The 22,920-nt window shown below is 54.4% G+C and overlaps 1 protein-coding gene across 10 annotated transcripts in view; it reads right to left on the bottom strand.

The window, feature by feature from the left end:
- Window positions 1–22,920, bottom strand: part of NCOR2 (nuclear receptor corepressor 2) — a 239,145-nt gene that overhangs the window by 172,291 nt on the left and 43,934 nt on the right. The window contains exon 1 of one of the 10 annotated variants that reach the window (XM_055550327.1): window positions 15,682–16,070. The exons of the other annotated variants lie outside the window; for them this stretch is intronic. The gene's annotated coding sequence lies outside the window, so the exon portion shown is untranslated. Of the gene's footprint in view, window positions 1–15,681; window positions 16,071–22,920 lie in introns of those variants that run through there. 10 annotated transcript variants of the gene reach the window in all.

Raw genomic sequence — 22,920 nt, 5'->3', positions numbered from 1 at the left:
CCATCTGTTTACCGACTGTCTCCCAGACCCCGGAGAGAGCTCACAGCCAGCAGTTTGAGCCCTATCTTGGATCACCTGCATAGCAGGAGCCCTGGAGGCTGTGGACCGAGTCACAGCCCCTCAGGCACTAAGGGAAAAGGTGGTGCCCTACAGCAGGTCACCCTTACCCTAGAGATGCACCCTCTCACCAAGCCTCCACCTGCCCACACGCCGCCAAGTGTGGAAAGTGGCCAACTAGGTTCAACTTCCAATTCTGCTACTATGGCTGTGTGACCCTGGACACGGTACCGACCTCTCTGGGCTTTTTTTTTTTGGTTGGGGTGGGCCCTCGCTGCTGTGCCTGGGCCTTCTCTAGTTGGAGCAAGCGGGGGCGACTCCTCATTGTGGTGCATGGGCTTCTCACTGTGGTGGCTTCTCTTATTGCAGAGCACGGGCTCTGGGCACACAGGGTTGGGTAGTTGCAGCACTCGGACTCAGTAGTTGTGGCTCGAGGACTCTAGAACTTTGGCTCAGTAGCTGTGGCACATGGGTTTTAGTTGTTCTGGGGCATGTGGAATCTTCCCGGATCAGGGATCAAACCCAGGTCTCCTGCATTGGCAGGCAGATTCTTCTCCATTGTATCACCAGGGAAGTCCTCTCTGAGCTTTATTAACATCCCATCTGTCAAACTCTCTCCCTAGGGCCAGTGGAAAGATGACTCTTTGGGGAAAGAGCTATGGAAAGCTCAACGCCCAGAAATGAGTCCCCAGGGACATCCCTGGTGGTCCAATGGTTAAGAATTCACCTTCTAAGGCAAGGGACAAGAGTCCGATCCCTGGTCAGGGAACTAAGATCCCACATGCCGCGAGGCAACTAAAAAGCCCTTTTCCGAGACAATGCTCCACAATGAAGATAGGGAATGCTGCAACTAAGACCCGAAGCAGTCATAAATAAAACTTAAAAGATATTTTTAAATAATAATGAGCCCCCCAAATCAGAGCTAAGGCTGTTACCACCCTGCATTGCTCCAAATACTAGGGGGAGGAAGGGAGGCAAGTTAACAGCCATGATGGCGCTGATGTTACCGGCAGAGGTAGTTACCGTGACTGTCTCTGTGATGCAGATAAGCAAACTTAAGCTGGGGAAAGAGCCGACCAAATGGTGCAGTGAGTCCGTAATCAGGAGGTTGGACGGGACAGGGGAGCCCCACACCTGATGACTGAGAAAGTAGAGGGCTGATTCCCCGCGGTGAGCGGGGCCTCGCACAGTCTGGAAACAAGGAGGAGGGGGCTGCCCTTCCCCGCCCTGCGACCTTGGCCGCGGGGCACCTCACTCAACACCCTCTCGTTACAGATGGGAAACTGAGGCCCCGGAAAAGGGTCAGCAGGCTGTTGCCTCATGGCCAGACTCCACCCTCCTGAACTGGATCACTCTGCCCTCGCGGTGCAGGCGTCTGGACAGGGGCGGGGGCGGGGGCGGGAATGGGCGGAACTGAGTGGTCTGCGCTGAGCCCAGGGGCCAGGCAGGGGAAGGGCTCCAGCCCCACAGGATAATCAGGTCCCGGGACAGAAATGCCTCTGCATCCTGGCTGGGGGACCATGGATAAGATCCCGACCCCAACCCCAAACGCCACATCCTGCATCAAACTTTCCAACGAAGGGACTTCCTGGCAATTGAGTGGTTGTGCAGTGCTGTGCTTAGTCGCTCAGTGGTGTCGGACTCTGCGACCCCGTGGACTGTAGCCAGCCAGGCTTCTCTGTCCATGGGGATTCTCCAGGCAAGAATATTGGAGTGGGTTGCCATGCTCTCCTGCAGAGGATCTTCCCCATCCAGGAATCAAACCGAGGTCTTCTGCACTGTAGGCAGATTCTTTACCAGCTGAGCTACCAGGGAAGCCAGGATTCTGATTTCCACTGCAGGTGGCACAGGTTCGATTCCTGGTCGGGTAACTAAGGGCCCGCAAGTCGCAATCCGCAATCCCGCAAGTGCAGCCAAAAAAAAGAAAAAAACCTTCCAGGAAAAACACACCCCTGGCACCTGCCCCACCTCTTACCTCCCTGAAAAAGGATCCCCAACTACGGGGAGAACTTCCCACCGGCACCCCCTGCCACTCATTCTGCTCGGAGAAGCCCTCCCAGGGTCCTCGGAGCTGTCCCCCACTACCGGCAGTTCCGCCTCATCCACCGGCACCCGCTCACCGGAAGAATCCGATTTCCCACATCAAACACGACTGTCCCCATTCAACAGAACAGGAAACGGAGGCTCAGAGAGGTGAACTCACTTGCCCAAGGTCACACAGCGAGGAAGCAGCCAAGCTTCATTCTGATCCCTCAAACCGCCAGCCCAGCGACGCCCCGCCCCAACCCGCTCCCGCACACCCCGCGCCCCCTCCCAAAGCCGGCAGAAGGGAGGCGGTGCTGGTTGGAGCCGTCAAGGAGGCCCATTTCTGTTTCCAATTTAATTGGTACATTTGTGTCCGCTGGGCTGCGGCCAGCTCGGCCGTCCGGCACTGCTCCCCTGCCAGGGCAAGATCTGCTCAAAATCACTTCCTCCTCGACCCTTTTTCTCCCCCCCCCCCCTTTAATTTTAAAAGAGAGAGAGAGAGGGAAGCCACAGCCCTGACAAAACCTCCTGGCACACCAGGTCTCAGGGTTCCGCACGAGAACCCTTGCCGTGCGACGCGCCCTCCCTCTGGGGTATTTCACAAACATTACGCCGGATTTTTCCTGGCTCTTCCTCATTAAGTTCTGGGCGCCCCAGGAGGGACGTGGTTTCCATTAGACCCAGCTCCTCCATCTGGCCTTCCAAACGGCAATTTTCTCTACAGAGAGAAGGCGAGGTGGGGGGTGGGGGGGGAGGGGACACACAGAGAAGAGGCTGGTGTCTGGGCAGTGGGGGATGGGGCGCTGGCACCAGCTGTGTGACCCGGGCAAACCGATTAACCCCCTGCCCTGAGGCTGGGATGGGGATGGGGGGCTATGGAGTGGGTTGTAGGCACAAGACAGGGCGAGCTATGTGGGGGCTGAGCATCATGCCTGCTGGTGGTGAGATGCTGTGACCCGGTTACTCATTCTGGGAGGACCCTGGCATTCGAAAGGATGAGGGGTTCAGGGTCCTGGGTCCATCCACTTGGCTTCAGCCTGGATGGGACTGAACCAACAACCGAGGCGAAAACAGGCTGCAGAACACAGCTCTTGACATTCTGCTGAGTGAAATAAGCCAGACACAGAAGGACAAACACTGCAGATTCCACCCAAATGAGAGCCCCAGGGTCGTCAAGAGTCACAGGAAGTATAATAGAAGGATAGGTGCCAGGAGCCGGGGGAGGCAGAAGGGAAGTTCGTGTTTAATGGGCACAGAGTTTCTGTTTTGCACGATAAAAAGTTCTGGTGATGATGGTGATAATGGTTGCACAACTGTGCACGTTCTGAGCTGTATATTTAAAAACGGCCGAGGGACTTCCCTGCAGATTCAGTGGTTAAGACCCGAGCTTCCAAAGCAAGGGGTGCGGGTTCAATCCTTGGTTGGGGAACTAAGATTCCCACATGCTGCACAGCATGGCCAAACAAACAAACAAAAATGGCTGAGATGCTGTGTTTAAACTGTACCATTCTGAAGGAGATCAACCCTGGGATTTCTTTGGAAGGAAAGATGCTAAAGCTGAAACTCCAGTACTTTGGCCACCTCATGCGAAGAGTTGACTCATTGGAAAAGACTCTGATGCTGGGACGGATTGGGGGCAGGAGGAGAAGGGGACAACAGAGGATGAGATGGCTGGATGGCATCACTGACTCGATGGGCGTGAGTCTGAGTGAACTCCAGGAGTTGGTGATGGACAGGGAGTCCTTGCGTGCTGCGATTCATGGGGTTGCAAAGAGTCGGACACGACTGAGCGACTGAACTGAACTGAAACTGTACCATGGTTTAAAAAAAAAATTTTTTTAAACACACACCCACACACCTCCTCCAGGGAGGCCTCCCTGATTGCTAGCTAAGAGCACCTAGCTGCTTTATGGGAGTTCCCACTGTCAGAGCCACCCCATGAAAAGAGAGCATTGCCAAGAACACTGCCAGGGGTCCTACCACTCAGTGGACCCTCAGAGCCAAGGGCTGAGTGGGACCACAGTCAAGGGCTGATGGCAGGATCTGAAGGCCACACGACCTGACTGGGCCTGCAGACCAGCGCCTCGCAGCTCTGGTCCCTCAGCAGTGCCCCATAAGCTGAGCTCTCCACTGACCAGTCACTCCTACCCAGATGGCCTGGATGCAGGGAGGGGCTGACTAGAAACTCTATGCCTCTTAAGATGGGTCCTTGTCCGAGGGTGAGGCAGGCAGCCCCTGGGTTCCCACCGACTCCCCGGCACCAACATCTGGCAAACGTGTCCACAGCTGTGCAGCTGCCGGAAACGCCTGCTCCCAGCCTCCTCCGCTCACACAGGCCCTCAAGGACAGCTTTCCGAGGAATTTATGGGGTCGCCTCTAATATTTCAGGGCAGATCTCTGGGGGACGTCCTCCACCACATGTGAACAAGGACAAATGTTTCTGCTGCTAAGAATAGCTGCTCTAGGCTGGGAGCCCACCCCCTCATCACCCGCCCTTCCATACATCACCTCTCTCCCCAACCCCCAGCAAACCACCCGTCTGGACTCCGAGGGCCCACCTCCTGCAGGCCTGACTGCGAGACCCCCTACTGCCACCAAGAGGCCGGGGCCGAAGGGCAAAGGACCCACTTTGATCCGATCCATTCACCTCTCAAATGTGGATGCTTAACGGGGCCACTGAAATAGCCTGAGGGCGTTTGCTGATGAGTGAGTGTCTGATGACGGAGAAATGACCAGGAATCCAAGGTCCTCTGGCCCTGCAGCCAGAAGTTCCAGATGGTGAACGCACTTTCAGTGCCCAGGAGTGCCAAGAGCGCCCCTGGGATTTGATTATCCCTTTGGGGAGAAAGGAGAATCTAAAAAGCTCCAGGCGGGACGTCCCTGGTAGTCCAGTGGCTTAAGACTCTGCGCTCCCAATGCAGGGGCCCCGGGTTTGATCCCTGGTTAGGGAACTAGATCCCACATGCTCCAGCTAAAATCCCACACACTCCAACTAAGACCTGGTACAGCCAAATAAATAAATAAATACAACTAAATATTGAAAGGAAAAAAAATAAAAATACTCCAAGACAGAGGGTCCCAGGCTAGAAGTCGGGAAGGGAAACGAGAAAGGGGGGCTGTGGACACCCCACCAGCTGCCTGCAGTATCTCGGGCCAGGCTGGGACCGTGACAAGGAAAGACAGGTGGCGCTGTGTGTGTGCCTGGGGCACAGGAAGGGGCCGGCCCAGGCCATCACAGCTTCTGATTCCTTCAAGAGAAGAGAGTCTGGGGCTTCTCTAGTGGTCCAAAGGTTAAGAATTCACCTGCCAGTCATTGGACACAGGTTTGACCCCTGGTCCGGCATGATTTCAAATGCCACGGAGTAACTAAGCCCTGTGAGCCACAACTACTGAGCCCGTGCTCCACAACAAGAGAAGCCACAGCAATGAGAACCCCACGCACCACAACTACAGAGTAGCCCCAACTCGCTGCAACTAGAGGAAGCCCTCACAGCAACAAAGACCCAGTGCAGCCAAAAAGAAAAAAAAAATTAATTTTTAAAAAAGGGAGAGAGAAGAAATTCTGATTTTGAGACATCCCTCAATTTGAAATTTTTATTTAAAAAACACTGGACTAGAAACCCAATGTAATAAATCAGCCTGACATCCAAATACAGCCCATGAGCTACCAGAATGTGACCTGTGGCTTCTGACATGTGGTCAGCTGGGAGCCACAAGACAGGGCCTGGCAAAGTCTGGGGAGCTTGAAGGAGGAGGGGGGCCCAGGGAACCCCTAATTACAACAGGGAGTGAGAGGGACAGAGCCCACTTACCCACCAGCGATACCATTGCAGCCCCAACAGGACACACACTGGATGTGAGAGGAGGACGGGCTCATCTCCAACGCATGGAGTTGTTTATGGCAAACTACACGCCAGTGGTCTTGAGGTCCCTCTTGTACCCTCAGCCCAGGCCTTGGGGTAGGCTGACCCCGCCTCTCAGGTCTGGCCAGTCAGCACCAGTTGAGGCAGCACTTGCTGCAGTGATTGGTTTGGGTGGGGCTTTCAACTCTGAGCTGATAAATCTCATTCCCAGGACTTTAGCTGGGACATCAGGAACAACATGCTTACCTTCCACTGGGGCTACTGAGCTGGGATGAGTCTGTGCTACCACGGACTGGACATGAAAAGAACTTTGTCACCTGAGCGCCTGAATCCAACAGTTCCTGAAGCTTACCCCAAGTCTTCTGTGTTAAATACAGGAGGAGCAGAAAAGTCTGCCAATTGCAACCAAGAGACCTACCAATAGCAACACCCTAAAACCCAACTTCCAGACATCATGAAATCTCCTGGGAATCCGATTTCCTCCACCCTCTGGTCCCCTCGCCTGTACAGGTAGTGAAAGTGAAAAGCGAAAGTGTTAGTTGCTCAGTTGTGTCCGACTCTTTGCGACCCCATGGACTGTAGCCGCCAGGCTCCTCTGTCCATGGGATTATCCAGGCAAGAATACTGGAGTGGGTAGCCATTCCCTTCTCCAGGGGATCTTTCCAACCCAGGGATCAAACCCACGGCCCCACGGCTCCTGCATTGCACGCAGATTCTTTACCACTGAGCCACCAGGGAAGCTGCCACGTACAGGTTGGGAGAGGTCTAAAAACAGCCAGAAGGAGAGACGAGAACTGAGATGGAGCCTGGGACAGATTCAGTGTGGAAGGGGCCAGGCAGGAGCCTGGGATCCGTTTGCCCTGCTTCTCACCCGACAGAATGGTGTCTCCCAGCCCAGCCTGAGCCATCAGTGGTTCTAATGGGGATACAGCAGACAGTGGCTTTGCAGATAAAGGTGCCTCTCCTGGCTGACTCAGATCTGGGTCATTCCCCAACTGCAAGCACACCCCACCCACACTGCCCCAGGCAGTAAATACAGCCCCCAGCCTTGGTTTCTGGAGTAACATCACGAGTGCACTTTCTCTCTCTCTCTCTCTCTCTCTCTCTGAACATCTGCTACCCTGAACTAAACATGCTGATAAACAGAGACCAGCTTAAGGAGGTCCCGGCAGACCTGAGGAGCCAGAAGGCAGGCATTGTCTGCAGCCAGGAGGCTAAGGGGGCTCCGCCCAGGGTCCCAGGCGTGCCGGGGCCTCAGTTTCCTGGGCTGTAAAATGGGCAGCTTGCTGCTGGCTGGGAAGGTGGCCAAGACTTGAACCAGCAGATGGAGATCCTGGCCCCACCCTCCCTCCACTTCTCCCACCATCCCCCTTCCCTCCTCGACCTCCATGTGACCATTTCACAGACTGAGAGTCTGACAGCAAAGAAGCCTGTCTGTCCAATGCCTCCAGGTAGGCATGGGGCAGCAGAAAGACTAACAAACACGACTTTGGCTTCCAGGTTCTAAGCAGTCACTGTATTAGATCCAAAAGTGAGTGTCTTGCACTCACGATCCCAGCTAGTCCCTAACACAGTGTTTGCTAGCATCAGTTCATTGGATCATCCCAACATCACTGGGGGCAAGACTTGAGGCACAGAGAGGCTAAGTAACTTGCCTGAGATCACACAGCCTGGATGCAAAGCTCTCTCCAGCATTCAACTCTTATCCACTGTGTCATCACCAGAGTACCCCTGTCTTTCTTCCCGGACTAGAGGAGACCCATCCCCCCAACCAGGCTCCAGGTCTCACACCCAACATCACTGCTCACGGGTTCAGGCCAAGTTTTGCCAGCTGGAGGCGCCCACGGATCTCTGGAGAAGGGCTACCCATCTTCAAGTCTACCCAGTCAGCCCCCAAAGCTTGCTGCAAAGCCCTGACCCCAAGCCCCGGAAGGAGAAGGCAGGCAACTTCCTGGCCCCCAGCCCAGCCGCCGGTCCTCCTCCTTCCCTCCTAAGGGCCTGGAATCCTCCTTCACAAAGTCCTGCTGCCTTATTTCCCATCCCCCACAAACCCAAACATAAGATCCATGAAAGCAGGAACCACCTCTGCTTTGTCTATCACTGAGTCCCAGCACGTCACACACAGCAGGCAATCTATAAATGCTTGTTAAATCCACAAATTTTCTAAGAGCAGAATTCCAGGCTCTGAGCTGAAGATCAAAGACCACTTTGCAAACACAGAAACTGAGGCCAAGACGGTGTCTACTTAAAGCCAGATTTCAGGATGTTATCTACACTGGGCCAGCGTGTCCCAGAAACTGATCCACATACACACTGCCTGCTCCACTGTCAAAGTGGCCCAGGACTCTGATCCCTCCCTCCCGGAAGCCGCGGTGCCAGCCCATCCATTAGCTATGACTGGGTCTCCAAAGGCTCTCACCACCACCAAGGGACTGTGCGATTTTCCCCAGGTAGCCTGTCCTCTCTGAGCCTCGGTGTCTCCATTCATCAAGGGCACCAGACAAATGAGGCAGCTTCCCAGGGAACGGTGACAATCCAAGTGCTGGTGAGCTGCCAAGCATATGGGGAATGGGCATTCTGGGCTTGGGAAGGGGTCTGGCGTGGAACCAGTGGGCCTCCTACTTAGAGATGGAAGAGGTTTAGAAGCAGGAGATGGTCGGGTTCAAGAATTTGTGGATTTAGGGACTTTTCAGGGGATCTAGTGGTTAAGAATCCACCTTCCAAAGCAGCGCTTGTGGGTTCGATGCCTGGTTGAGGAACTAAGATCTCACATGCCGAAGAGGAACTAAGCCTGTGAGCTGCAACTACTGAGTCCCGCACACTCTGAGGCCCACAAACCATGACTAGGGAGAAGTACATGCTGCAGCGAAGACTTAACACAGCCAAATAAATAAACATTTAAGTTTTAAAAAAACTTCTCTCCTGAGTCGGGAAGATCCCCTGGAGAAGGAAATGGGGCAACCCACTCCAGTATTCTTGCCTGGAGAATCCCATGGACAGAGGAGCCTGGTGGGCTATATATAGTCCAGGGGGTCAAAAAGAATCAGACTGAGTGATTAAGCATTAAAAAAAGAAAAGGATTTGTGTTCTGGGTGAGGGAAGTGGGTTCCAGACTCTTCATATGGGGCTCCTCACACCACTGGGCACTCAATTGCCTTAGTTGGTCCTGGTCCCTCAGGCTTGGGTAGGAAAAGACATCACACAAGCCCCTCCCAGGGATTGCTCCCCTCAACCTCCAAAGATTGGGGCGGTGGGCGGGGGTGTGTGTGACCAGCTGTGTTAGTTTCCCCAGATCCACCGTAAGCAAATAATCATGATCCGGGTGGCTTAAAACAATAGAAATTTATTCTCTAACTGCTCTGGAAGCCAGAAGTCCGAGATTTAGGCATCTGCAAGGCCACGCCCTCCGACGGCTGAAGGGGAGGATCCTTTCTGGCCTCTTTCAGCTCCTGGAGGCTCCAGGTGTCCCTTGGCTTGTGGCTGCATCCCTCGGGTTTCTGCCCATCTTCACATGGCCATCCCTCTGTGTGTCTTCCTCCGCTTTCTGTCTCTCAGAAGGACACCAGTCTCTGAACTTAAGGCTCACCCAGCTAACCCAGGATCACCTCATCTCAAGACACATCTTCAAAGCAGGTCACGTTTAGACAAAATCACACGCATTTGGGGGGCTACCGTTCACCCGACTACACTGGCCTCCGCTTTTTTTCTGATCACCCATCTACTAAGAGCTCACTCCCCGCTTGGCCCCATGGGCAAGGCCCAGCACGATCCCCATGAAGCAGATGGGCAAACTGAGGCGCCACACGCCCGGAGTTTGAATCTTCTTTCTCTGGGCAGGGCATAAGGTCCTACCTCCCACTTAGAGGAAGCACAAGACTCTCACACCCATGCCTCCAGGAGAAGGCCCACGGGTGATGACTCACCCCCCACCCCCCCACTGCACAGGCCAAGAAGTGGTTCCTCGGCAGGGCGGGGGAGGGGGTCGGGGGGGGGGGGGGGCAGGGAAGGGAAGGGGGAGGGGGAGGACACAAACCTCAGAGTCTCAGTTTGCTCCTGTGTCCAATGGGAGCAAATCCCACCTGCTAAAGGATGAAAGAGGATCCTGGAAGGAAAGCCTCTGCCTCCTGAAAATTACCAACCCCCTTATTCCCAGCCCCGGCCAGGCCCACACAGCTGCCCACCCAGCCTCCCACTCTGCCCAGAAAGGGCCCATTATGACATCACAGGCCAGGAATTATGTTATTAGCCTGGGAAGGAGGCAGGACCCAGGGACAAAGGGCTCATTGTCATGCAAATCCATGACTGGGGTGGGGAGGGGGGTATGGGGACAGCCCCTCCTGCCTTCCAGCTTCAGAGCTATGCTGACAAACCAACTCCCTGCCTTCTAGAAGCATATGGGCATCTCCCATCCTCAGATCTGGTTCCAACGAGGCTCTCAGACTGGGAAGTGGGCCCTTCCCCAGGTCGGAGCCAGATTCCCAGAAAATAGCACCTGCTCTGAGGAAGGTCGCCAACAGAACCCAGGTTCAGAGCCTGTCTTCCCTACAGCTGTGCCACTGTCCTCTGAGACACGGACACCAAAGGGCCTCCCGAGGATGAAATAAGATCATCCGCTTAAAGAGCTGAGCAGCGCCTGGGGGCACGGAAACAGCCGCATAGGAAATGCCACTACCTATTAATCTTGCCTCTCAGTAAGGTGCCTGCAGCTGTGTGTCTCTGGGCAAGCTGCTTACCCTCTCTGTGCTTCATCTGGAGAGGCTTGTGGGCAGGACCTGATACACAAGGTGTGCAGAATGCTCATTCCACAGTGTCAGTCCTCAACACACAAAGCAGATGCTGTCAGCATCCCTCTCCCACAGCCTGAACCCCTTGGGGGGAGGGGGGCACTTTCCTTGCTCACCAGCCCCACCTCCTTGACTATCCAGGAGGTGCAGACTCTCTGGGGATGCTTGGCAGGTTCTATCAAGGCATTCTTGAGTAAACATACAATAACTGCTTTTTCCAAAGACTTTAGTTTTCCAAGAATACCCCCCCAACCCCAGTGCATTCTCAACCCTTGGGAGCAGTCGTCCTGGGGGGCAAGGAGGCGAGTTTACCATGAATTCCAGCTCAAGGGACCTAGGCCTCCCTAGCCAGAGCCCTTGCAGGTGTGCACATCTGTCTCCGTGGACCTTGAGGGGACAGACCCAGGTCCACAGTTTGTGGGGAACACTGAATCAGGCACAATAGTTTTCTAAGTGAAAGTCGCTCAGTTGTGTCTGACTCTATACAGTCCATGGAATCCTCCAGGCCAGAATACTGGAGTGGGTGGCCTATCCCTTCTCCAGTGGATCTTCCCAACCCAGGAATCGAACCAGGATCTCCTGCACTGCAGGCGGATTCTTTACCAACTGAGCTAACAGAGAAGCCTATAGTATGAAGTCACTCAGTCATGTCCGACTCTTTGTGACCCCGTGGATCGTAGCCCGCCAGGCTCCTCCATCCACGGGATTTCCCAGGCAAGAATACTGGAGTGGTTGTCATTTCCTTCTCCAGGGGATCTTCCCAACCCAGGGATCAAACCTGGGTCTTCTTAATGCCTGACCTGCTAGGGAAGTTTTCTAAGATCGCTTACTATGTGCCCAGCGCCGGCGACACAGTGATGACCGAGATGAATAAAATCCCACATGGAGAGGCTGGGGAGACATGGCATACGGTAATTGCATGTGATGAGCGCGGCAAGCTAACAGAAGTGATGATGGAGAGGTGGAGGCCCGTTTCAGGATGTGACATTTGAGCAGAGGCTCAGTGAGGGGAGGGTGTGAAGATCTCAGAGAAGGGCATCCCAGGAAGAGCACAGTAGGTAGAAAGGTCCCAAGGCGGAACCCTGATTGGAGCATCTGAGAAACAGCCAAGAGCCTCCTGCAGTTGGAATGTCCCTAAGCCCCCACCCAACTCCCTGACCTTCCCGGCTCTGTCCGGCAAAGCCAGAACCCAAGTCCCTGAGATGTGATCAATATCCTCTCCCTCGAGACACAAGCCTGCATCACTCCATCATGATCGTCATCATGACTCCCTCTCAGCAACTCAGACCCCCACCCCGGGCACCGCAGGCACCCACCTATTCCAGCCTGGGATGCTCTGAAACTCTCCCGAATCCTGAGGCACAAAACCTGCCCTGCCTGGACCTCTTGAGATGTCCAAGGGCCCATGCTCACTTACTAACCAGCTGTGCGGGGCACAACCTTCTGATGACCTTTCCCAGGAGCCCTGGAGAAATGCCTACCCACAGATCAGCTTTCTCACGCTAAGTGCCAACAAAGGTAACCCAGCTCACTCTAGGGTGGGCTGTGTGTGTATGTGTGTGTGTGTGTGCACTTAGTTGTGTCCAACTCTTTTGTGACCCAATGGACTGTAGCCCACCAGGCTCCTCTGTCCATGGAATTCCCAGTCAAGACTACCATGGGTTGTCATTTCCTCCTCCAGGGGATCTTCCCGACCCAGGGTTTGAAGAACTTTGGCAGGCAGGTTTTTTACCCCTGGCGCCACCCGGAAAGGGTGAACTAGTTACACCCCAAAGGCTTTCTCACCACTGCTAGAGGCAGGAAGGAGCCTGAGGGAAACCAGTAGCTGCCGCAGGGAACAGCAGGAGGTAAAGGCTGCACCCAGCAGACAAAACGAGGGGGTCAAAGTGCTTGGAGAAGAGGCCGAGGTCAGGAGTGAGCCCACAGACAGAGCTGAGATCCAGCCCCACCTTGGGGTTGCAAAGAGAGGCCTCAGAGGATGTGGCTGAGAGGTGTGAGCTCTGGGTGGGCCCCAGCAGTAAGCAAAGGGGTCCAGAGTCGAGGCTTCCTAGTTTTCACAGGTCATGAGCCCAGCCCCTTGTCCGGCTGACAGGTGAGGAGAGGAGGAGGGGACAGAAGCTCAGAGAGGGCAAGCAATCTCCCCAGGGTCACCCAGCGGAAAGAAACTCCACACACAGGCTCTGGCTTGGGGTTTGAGTCCTAGCTCCGGTCCTTACAAACTGTGTGCCCTTGCGGGGGGCAGAGCGGGGCACAGAGCCAAGCCTCAGTTTCCTCCTCTTAGAAGTGGGGATCATGCAGCACCCTCCCTTCCTGCAGCTGATTCGGGTATGAAATTAGACAGCACGGGGCAAACCACAGCCATCCATCAGGGTGATAAGAGTACCAGTGACAACACCCCTCACTCCCCAACACGTGCCAGCAGCTTCCTAAGCACTTAGCATGAACCAAGGCATTTAATCTTCATGCAAGCCTGACGAGGTACCCGACACTACCCGCCTTTCACAAATGAGGGGATTGAGGGAGCCGGGTTAAGCCACCTGGTGTAACGCACACGGCTACCAAGAGGCACAAGCGGATCAAACCCAGGACAGCCAGTACTCCGAGTCTGTGCTCTCTTTCCTTCTAAGATCACTGTGAGGAACCGACTCATTAGAAAAGATCCTGATGCTGGGAAAGATCAAAGGCAAAGGAGAAGGGGGCGGCAGAGGATGAGATAGTTAGATAGCATCACCGACTCGATGGACATGAGCTTGAGCAAACTCCCAGAGATAGTGAAGGACAGAAGAGCTTGGTATGCTGCACACCATGGGGTCACAAAGAGTCAGACACGATTTAGCGGCTGAACAAGATTCATGTGCAACTGTAATAGCTGGATCCCGTGGACCCTTTAGCCAGCTTCCTCTAATGGCAGCATCCTTATAATACCTGCAACCTGGAAACTGACTGATGTAACTAATCTTATTCAGATCTCGGGGGTTTACATGCACTCACTTTGTGTGTGTGTGTGTGTGTGTGTGTAGATTTATGTACTTTTAGCTCAATGTAGATTCCTGCGGCCACCGCTACTGATGCAAGGGTCTGTTGTGCGACCTCTGGTCTGAACCACCAAACGTGACTGTCTTTCTCAGTGGATACGGGATCGAGTCACTGAGACCTTCAGGGCAAGACAGGGCAGGGACACTACAGCTCTGTGGCTGACCCACGTGACTACCAAGGTCTTACGGGCAGCAAGGAGACATTCATGGGATCCCCTGCTGCACCGGCCTTTCCTGAGGTCCCCAGGAGAGGCCTGAGGACAATCGGACAGCGGGCAGCTGGCAAGGGCAGCCTGGACACCCAGGGAAGTCCCTGCTGGCCCCAGAGGAGAAGGCCTGAGCCAACCACCGGCCCAGCATCCGGTGTCACTTACAAACACAGGACAGTTGCCACTCTCGGCAGGAGAGCCAGCTGTGTGTGCCCAGCCCCCAGGCCATACCAATCGCTGCTGGGGTGCCTGGCCCAGTCTTGGTGGAGGATGGGGCAGAAACAGGCAAACATGCGGTGTGGGGGCTACCCAGGGACCCCAGCCCAGGTCCAAATGCAGACTGAGCCTGGGGCTGGGGAGGGACCCTTCTTAACTTGCTGGGGTTTCATGTCTGTAAAATGGGAGGGGCTCGCAACAGGGAAAAGACAAGCCAGTGGAGTCCAAGATGTATTAATAACTATTTTAAATGCAACCTTGTGTCTACACTTACAGACTCTCTCCACATCAGCCCACTCGAGGCCCCTGCAGCTGTATCTCTGTTTTCCCCAAAGTACCTCTGTGGGCAGCTCGCCCTGGATGGACAGGAGAACCGAGGCTCTGGGGGGCTCCATGACCTGCCCAAGATCACCCTGTCCATGAGAGGTGGGGCAGGAACCATTCATTAGCCCCCTTAAAGCCATTCAGCAACTTAGGAATGGAGACAGATGGAGGGTCCATTTGCAGATAGGAAACTGAGGCTCAGAGCTGTGAAGTGACTGGTCCAAGGTCACACAGCTGGGATATGAATCCATGCAGTCTGGCAACAGAGCAAAGCAGGTACCTCATCCTCACGGCCCCATCATGGTCCCATTTGATAGGCAAAGAAACTGAGGCTTACAGTGGGAGGCCTAGCATAAAAAGGGACGGAGACAGGATTCAAACCCGGGTCCGCAGCCACCGAGCCCCGCAGTCTGGAAACTCAGCCCTCCCTGGCCTGTGCTCACACGCCCCAGGAGACGACCCACTGCCTCCCAACAGCCCCGGCGCACCCAGACCTCAGGACAAATCGCTCCCTCATCCCCTTCACTTGCAACTGAAGGCTCCTTGTGAGCTCAGGAAGCCCTTCCAACTTTCCAGTGTTTATCCCGACTCCTCTCTGCCAGGTCCCTGGGCAAGCCTGGGCCGGTGGCGCTGATTTCAAACCAGACACGGGCACCCAGCCAAGCGCCACCACGGTGGGAGCCGGGCGCCAGGGCAGCCAAGGCACTGCCTGCACCTGGCCCCCTCCCCTGCTCCATGGCCACTGAGGCGCCCACCCCCCAAACCCCTAGGCCCCCAGCCTACCCCCGGGGCCAACACTGATGAATGGATGCCAGATCCCTGGTCTTGCCTGCTTCCCTGCAGGGACGAGGTGCAGGGGCTCCAGAAAGCAGCACCACCACCTCCCACCCCACGCATTCACTCCAAAGGGCAGCCTGTCCTTCTGGGGCACCTGCCCACCCAGCACCCATTCTGGGGCTTCACCCACTAACTCCTGGCCATCGCCAGCCTCCCCAGACAGACCCAGGGAGCCAGAATGCGAAAACATCAGCCCCCATACGGGGTCCCCATCCCACGTCCAGGTCCTACGATCTGTGGCCCCCAGTCTCTCTGCCCACCCTTCCTCGGCCGGATGACCGGGCCACGCCGCATCTCCCTGCCCACCACCGAGCCCGGAAGCTTCTCTTACCCGAGCACATGACCAGTCTCTCGCTCACGTCAGCTCCAAACACAACTTGAAGTAACTCTCCCACAAAAAAAAAAAAGAAAAGAAAAAGAAAGAAGTAGAAGGTGCCAGCAAGTGGGTCAGCAGAGTCCACACACACAGATTGGGCTGTTGGCTTCCAGAGGACACACGGCGTCCAACCTCAAACCCATCCTTCCTCCAGGGCTGACCCGGGAAGAGGGGCGACCCCACCGAGCAGCCACACTTGCCTTCCCGCGAGACTGCAGGCTCCCACCCTAGCTCGGGGATGGGGTGGGGGGGCCTGCAGCCGACCCGGCCCCCCAGGCTCCCGGCCCGATGCCTCCCTTAGATGGGGCGAGCAGAGGGCCACCCCCCAGGGACAACCCACGGGGCCACCCGACCCACAGCAGGATGAAAATGTGGTGTTGGGCCACAGGCTCCCTGCTTGCCTCCTGCCACTCCGGGCCTATAAACACAGGGAATTACATAAGTCCACTCCTCTTGTTGGGAAGCCAAAAGTACGCGAGCTTTCTCTCCCAGCCTTGGCAGTAAGTAATAATTCCTCATTGCCATGGTAACCCTGGCGGGCTTCCAGCCGACACTCGGGAGCTGAAACACGGGGAGGCCTTTTTATAGCTCGGTAGAAAAACCTCCTCACTGTTCACCGCTCCCAGGCGAAAGCGAGCTCCCCGCCGGCGTCTCCTCCTCAACCCAGTCTCCCCCGCCGAGCTCAACCATCCACCCAGAGGGCAGCATGGCTGCCCCGACCCGGACCCAGCATGAACCGACGCCTCTACTCCCATCCCTTCTCGGCCCTCTGGTCTCCAGGGTGACATGGCCACTGGGCAGGCTTCTGCCTTTAAAATATTTCTGTCCTTGTCATCCCAGGAAAAGCAAACATGACCCCTTCACATTGGCATTCTGAGCCAGGGTCATCACAGCTGACAGGCCCAGAGGGTTAAAAAAGATACAGTCACACACACACACACACACCAGACACACACACTCGCACGCACGCACGCACACTGGCCAAAATGGGTGACTTGGTGGTCAGCCAGGGGTCTGGATCTTGGCTGCAGCTAGCTGTGTGACTCAGAGACAAGTCTGAGCTTCTCTGGGTGTCAATTTCCCCACTGCAGCCGGGCAGGCTCCGCTCAGCTTCCCCGGTGCCCCGAGCAACAGCGTCGAGATGTCAGGAGAAGATCCAGAGGGATTTCTAGATTCGCTCCCCTGTCCCCAGCAGCCAGGAGTCAGGCCCAGCACTGTTTGCCCAAGATGGCATCCTGAGTGATGCGAAGGGCTCCCTCGGGATACAGACGAGGGGAAAGGCGGCATAGGCAGGAGGCGCAGCAAGGACGAAGGTCTGGAGGCCGGGTCGACTTGGGTGTGTCGCAAAAGCAGAAAGGAAACTGATGTGGCCAAGTCCAGTGGGGATGCGGTGAGGGCATTAGAAATCAAGGTCAGGGAATGGTGGGAGAGGAGTAGGGGAGGGAAAGCATGAGAATTCTGGGCAAATCACCTAACTCCCTGGACTGCAGACACCCCAGAATGATGTAATAATGATGAGGAGGGGACTTCCCTGGTGGTCCAATGGCTAAGACTCTGCACTCCCAATGCAGGGGGCCCGGGATTCGATCCCTGGTCAAGGAACTAGACCCCACATGCCGCAACTGAAAAAAAAAAAAAAAAAAAGATCCTGCCAACTAAGACCGCGGCTAAGTCATTTCAGTTGTGTCCGACTCTGTGCGACCCCATAGACGGCAGCCCACCAGGCTCCCCCATCCCTGGGATTCTCCAGGCAAGAATACTGGAGTGGGTTGCCATTGCCTTCTCCCGCCAACTAAGACTAGGCGCAGTAAAAAACAAAAAAAAATTTTAAATAATGATGACGATAGTAATAGTAACCCATCCTAGGTCCCAAGCGCTTTGTAAACACTTCATCAGTTACCCCATCTGTCCTCAGCACAGCACAACAAAAGGCAGGGGCACCCGATATACAAAGAAGGAAACGGGCCCAGAGAGGTTAACTGGCTTGCCCAAGGTCACACAGCCGGGAAGTGGCTGAACTGAGGTTTGAATGGCACAAAGCTGGATTGCATCCACAAGTGGAGAGCCATAGAGGGCTTGCAGCAGATCAGATTTGCATGTGACAAAGGTTCGTGGCCACTGAACCGGCTGAGGGGCCACAACAGCCACTAGAAGACCCCCTGAAGAGGCCCACGGGAAGGCCACGTGTGTGCCGACACTCATCAGCTCACCCTTCAGCCTCTCCCTAGAAAACACTCTGGAGGATTATGGAAGAATTCTGCAGATCTGCTTTCTTTTACTGGTGGGGAAACCGAGGCACAGAAAGACGTGAGTGATCAAATGCTGTACTTTTAAACCAAAGATCCCGCCCATCCACTCTCATCCTGACCATCAGAGGATCTCAAGAGCGAGCCAAACTAGCCCCACCAAAACATAGGCAGGCAATGGAGCCCGAAGCAGCCGGGTCAGAAAGCATGGGTTCCTTTTGTTCTCTTCTGTTTGTTTTGGACACAGACCTGCCCCCAGACTTTCTCAGAGTCTGGCCCTGGAATCAGGAGTAACACCCCAAACCCCCACCAGAGGGATTTATGCTTCGGGCAGGTTCAAAGCTGGGCCAGGTCATTCCACGGTCACTTCTTGTTTCTGCCCTACAAGGAGCCAGGGAACGAAATGGTTTGCTGAGTGACTCTGTGAAGATGGGAAATCATCACAGACCAGAAACAGCCCCAGGCAGCCCCCTCGGGATAGAGCCAGCCACCAAAACCAAGCTCATGTTCAGAATACGTTACTGTGTGGCTGTCTGCTTAGCAAAAGAAGTCCTCATTCCCCAAGATTCTGATGGCGAGCATCCCTCGGTGTTCTAAAAAACCAAGATTCACCAGCATGTACTTCCAGGAACCTGCCTGTGGGCAAAGCTTTGGACGATGGGAAAGATCAGTGACGTTACAGAATACACGGTGATGGGGACCACAGAAGCAGGAGGGGTCCCTAGGCCGAGTGGCCCTGGGCAAGATCTCAGCCTCTGCAGACATTAGTCTGCTCAGCTGTGAAATGGGGGCACACCTGCCTGCTGCCTCTGTTAGGGTCAGCAGAAACTACATCTGTTTTGGGAGGAGCCTCAGGAGACCAGAGGGGCTCCCATTCAGCCTCCAGCCCCAAGTGGAAGGGATCCTTGCTCACTCCCTCCCCTCGTGGCTGCTTCCTGATCCAGCCAGGCTCTAAGATAAGGTTAGGAGCAGAGTGGGGGCTGGGGGAAGCGAAAGAGAAAAACGAGTTAGAAACATCTGGCTGGGACTTCCCTGGGGGCGCAGTGGATGAGAATCTGCCTGCCAGTGTTGGGGACACAGGTTCGGTCCCTGGTGTGGGAGGATCCCACGTGCCGAGAAGCAACTAGGCCTGTGCGCCACAACTACTGAAGCCCGCGTACCCTACAGCCCATGCTCTGCAGCAAGAGAAGCCACTGTGATGAAAGCCCGCGCACCACAACTACGGAGTAGCCCCTGCTTGCCGCAACTAGAGAAAGCTGGCACACGGCAGTGAAGACTCAGCGCAGCCAAAACAAACAAATAAAACTTTAAAAAAAAGGAAACATCTGGCTGTTTTTACCTCTTCCTTTCCTTTCCTGAGGACTTCCCTGGTGGCTCAGACGGTAAAGCATCTGTCTACAATGTGAGAAACCTGGGTTTGATCCCTGGGTTGGGAAGATTCCCTGGAGAAGGAAATGGCAACCCACTCCAGTACTCTTGCCTTGAAAATCCCATGGATGGAGGAGCTTGGTGCAGGCTACTATCCATGGGGTCGCAAAGAGTCAGGCACGACTGAGCGACTTCACTTTCCTTTCCTGAAGCCCAGTGCTCCCAGATTTGGGCGGGTGACTGAAAAACTACTCAGAAGGTGACTTTGTGGATGTCCATCCATACAATGTGACATTCTTCAGCCGGAGAAAGGAATGAAATACTGATTCATGCAACCCCGTGGACGAACCTCGAAAACATCATGCCCAGGGCCAGAAGTCAGACACGAAAGGTCACATTTTGTATGATCCCATTTATAGGAAATGTCCAGAGCAGGCAAATCCAAAGAGACAGAAAGCCAACTGGTGGCTGCCAGGATTTGCGAGAAGGAAGGGGGAGAGTGCCTGTTCAGAGGCTCCTTACAGGGTGATGGAGCTGTTTTAGAATTAGACAGAAGTTATCGGTTGTACAACATTGTTTACATACTAAACAACGATGAGTCATGCACCTTTTTTTGGCTGCACCACGAAGTAGTTTAGGATCTTAACTCCTCGACCAAGGATCGAATCGGTGTTCCCTGCAGTGGAAACACAGGCTCAACTACTGGACCTCCAGGGAAGTCCCTGAACTGTACACTTTCAAATGGTAAATTTTACACGATGTGAATTTCGTCTAAATTCAAAATCAATAAAAAGGTGGTTTGGTTGAACAGACTCCATTCCAATCCAGTTTACTGACCTTCTGGAAGCTGCGACCACCTCTAAGAGTCCCTGACCCCAGGCCTGGAGACACCAGACATTTAGGGAGCCCCAGTGATACGCACCAGGCGCGAAGAATACAGCAGGAACAAGAAAAGGATCCCTGCCCCCGTGGGGGTGACTTGGGAAAAGGTGAGGAAGTCAGCAACAGAAAAGATGTGATGACATCAAGGAACGGCAGCAGCTATGGACGGGTGGTTTCTGGGGAGGTGACAGTTCAACAGTGGCCTGGATGGAGTAAGAGAGAGAGATGTGGAAACTTCTCAGGGAACAGTGTCCCAAGCCGACCAAACAGCCAGGGCAGAGGCCCTGAGGCTGCTGTCCTTGGTGAGTTCCGGGAGCAGCCAGGAGCCCGCAAAGCATGGCAGGGGAGGTGGGCCTGGAGGGATCGTGTAGGGCTTCGCAGTCCACAAACAGATCTCTAAGTGTGATTTAAATAAAATTCAGGCAGATGAATGGATAAAGAAGTTGCAGCACATATGTAACGGAATATTGCCCAGGCATCAAAAGGAATGAAACAGGGTCATTTGCAGTGATATGATGAATATGGAGCCTGTCATACAGAATGAAGCCAGAAAGAGGAAAAATGAACATCGTATATTAACGCATATACATGGAAGTCTAGAAAAATGGCACTGATGAACCTATTTGCAGGACAGGATTAGAGACACAGACGTAGCGAACAGACACAGTGAGGTGGGTGCAGGCGAGGGGAGGATGAACTGAGAGAGTGGCACTGACATATATACATCCCCATGTATAGTAGATGCTCGAGCGTTTTAAAGAAATCATCCCGTCCCCCAAGGGCTCCCCACCCAGGCTGAGCCAGACGAGAACAGACCCCAAAGCACCCAGACACCCCTCCCTGAAAGAGGGATCCATGAGCCACTCATAGGCAGCTGGCAGGAAGGGGGCCTCCCTGAGGGGGGAGACTTCCCCAGACCAGATGCACTGTACTTCATCACTTCTTCCAGGCACAAAAGCATCACATTAAACCCTTGGCCGTGCTGGCTAAAGGCAGTGAACTGGTTCCTAGGGCTGGTTTCCTATGTGCTGCTTTTATTTTAAAAAGGGGCTGCCCCCACCAGCAACAGCTGTGAACTGGCCTCGGGCAGGGCTAATTGCTACCCGTCAAAGTGTAGAGCCGTCCTGCAGCCAAGGGCACAGAGCAACTGGCAAGGATCGCTGGGGGAGGGGGACCCACACCCAGGAGCAGAGGATGAAGGTGTCCAGGAAAGCTCTTGGCTACCACCAGCCCCAGATGGCCAGGGCTCAACCCAGGAAGGACAAATTATACCAGCCCAGGGACACACACCCTCCCAACGTGGGGCACTGGGAAGAACAGGCTTCCCACATGTTCCCTGATGCCTCACAACAACCCAAAAGGATATTGTCATTCTCGTTTTACAGATGGGGAAACCAAGGAACAGAGAGGTGAAGTGACTTGTCCGAGGGCATACAGCTAGGAGTGGCAAAGTCAGTATTTGAATGCCCCAGTCACTAACCACTGGGATAGATTGTCTCTCAGACCATGTTGAACTCCTCTGGAGAGCGCTGGGATAAATTGTGCAGCCTCAGGCCTCCACTCGTGGAGATGGCATTTCTGGAAGCCTAAAATGTGACTTCCCAAGTTTTAGGACCTTCTGTGACATTCCATGGACCAGTCTGCCTGGATCATGGAGGGCAAAATACTTGGAAATGAAAGTCACAGCTAAGCACAGAGGCCACAGAAGGATGACGGGCAGCTGTGGCCAACAGGGAAGCTCTTTCTGGCACATACAATGTTTTGTTTTGTTTTTAAATTAGGGCATTGCTTATAAAATCCAGATTTCCAGCTTCTCTCGGAAAAAAATCAGAATATCCAGCAGGTTGGTTAGCCACAATCCCCACCCCTCCCATTTGCCTCATTCCTTTCCTTGACTGCATCTGAGTTGGGGACACTCCTTCCCCTTACCTTGGCCACCTCCACCCAACAGTAAAAATAGCTGAACAAACAATGAAAGCCTCATTCAGTAAGGAAACGGGGGGCTGTTCTTGGGGCTTCAGGCGACTGACTCTTCCTCCTCCTGGTTTGCTGTGCTGGAGGCATGAACTTGCCTAAGAACAAAGCCCACACAGAAGGAAGCAGAACTGACACAAAGCCAGCTCTCCAAGGTGTGGTTTGAGCCCCTGGATCCAGCCATGCCTGAACTTGCCCTACCCTGGACACTCTGGCATTAGGAGCACCCATCGACGACTCCTTGTGGCCTAAACCAGCCTAAATGTGTCTCCACCACGACTCAGGAGTCCTAACGAATCACCCTCATGTCTCACCCCCACTAACACTTGTCCAAAGAAGCCTGTCCTGACCCAGAGGCAAATTTGAAACTTGTTACGCTCCAGTAATGGTCTGAACTCTGTCCGTGTGACCCTTGATGTCACTTGTTTAACTGACCCTTTCCCTCCGGACACTGAACTCCTCAAAGGCATGAATGATGCCTGACTTTTTCCATCATTCTGACACTAGAACATTCCATGTGCCCAGTAAATGTATATTAACCAGCTAGCAAAAGAACAAAAGAAGGAAACCAAAGCCATGGATTTCTGCCTTAAATGCGATAAAGGGCCTAACCCCTGAGGCCTACAGAACAGCCTCAGATCCAGAGAACTAACCTGGTGCCTCTGACTCTGTTTCAGCCAGGTAGGCCTCCTCAGCATTCCTGGGACATCAGAACCCCAGGGCC

Source organism: Bubalus kerabau, chromosome 16 (assembly GCF_029407905.1).
Source record: "Bubalus kerabau isolate K-KA32 ecotype Philippines breed swamp buffalo chromosome 16, PCC_UOA_SB_1v2, whole genome shotgun sequence".
Lineage (NCBI taxonomy): Eukaryota > Metazoa > Chordata > Mammalia > Artiodactyla > Bovidae > Bubalus > Bubalus kerabau.
The sequence above is the reverse complement of the archived record's forward strand: the minus strand, read 5'-3'. Positions and strand labels throughout refer to the sequence as shown.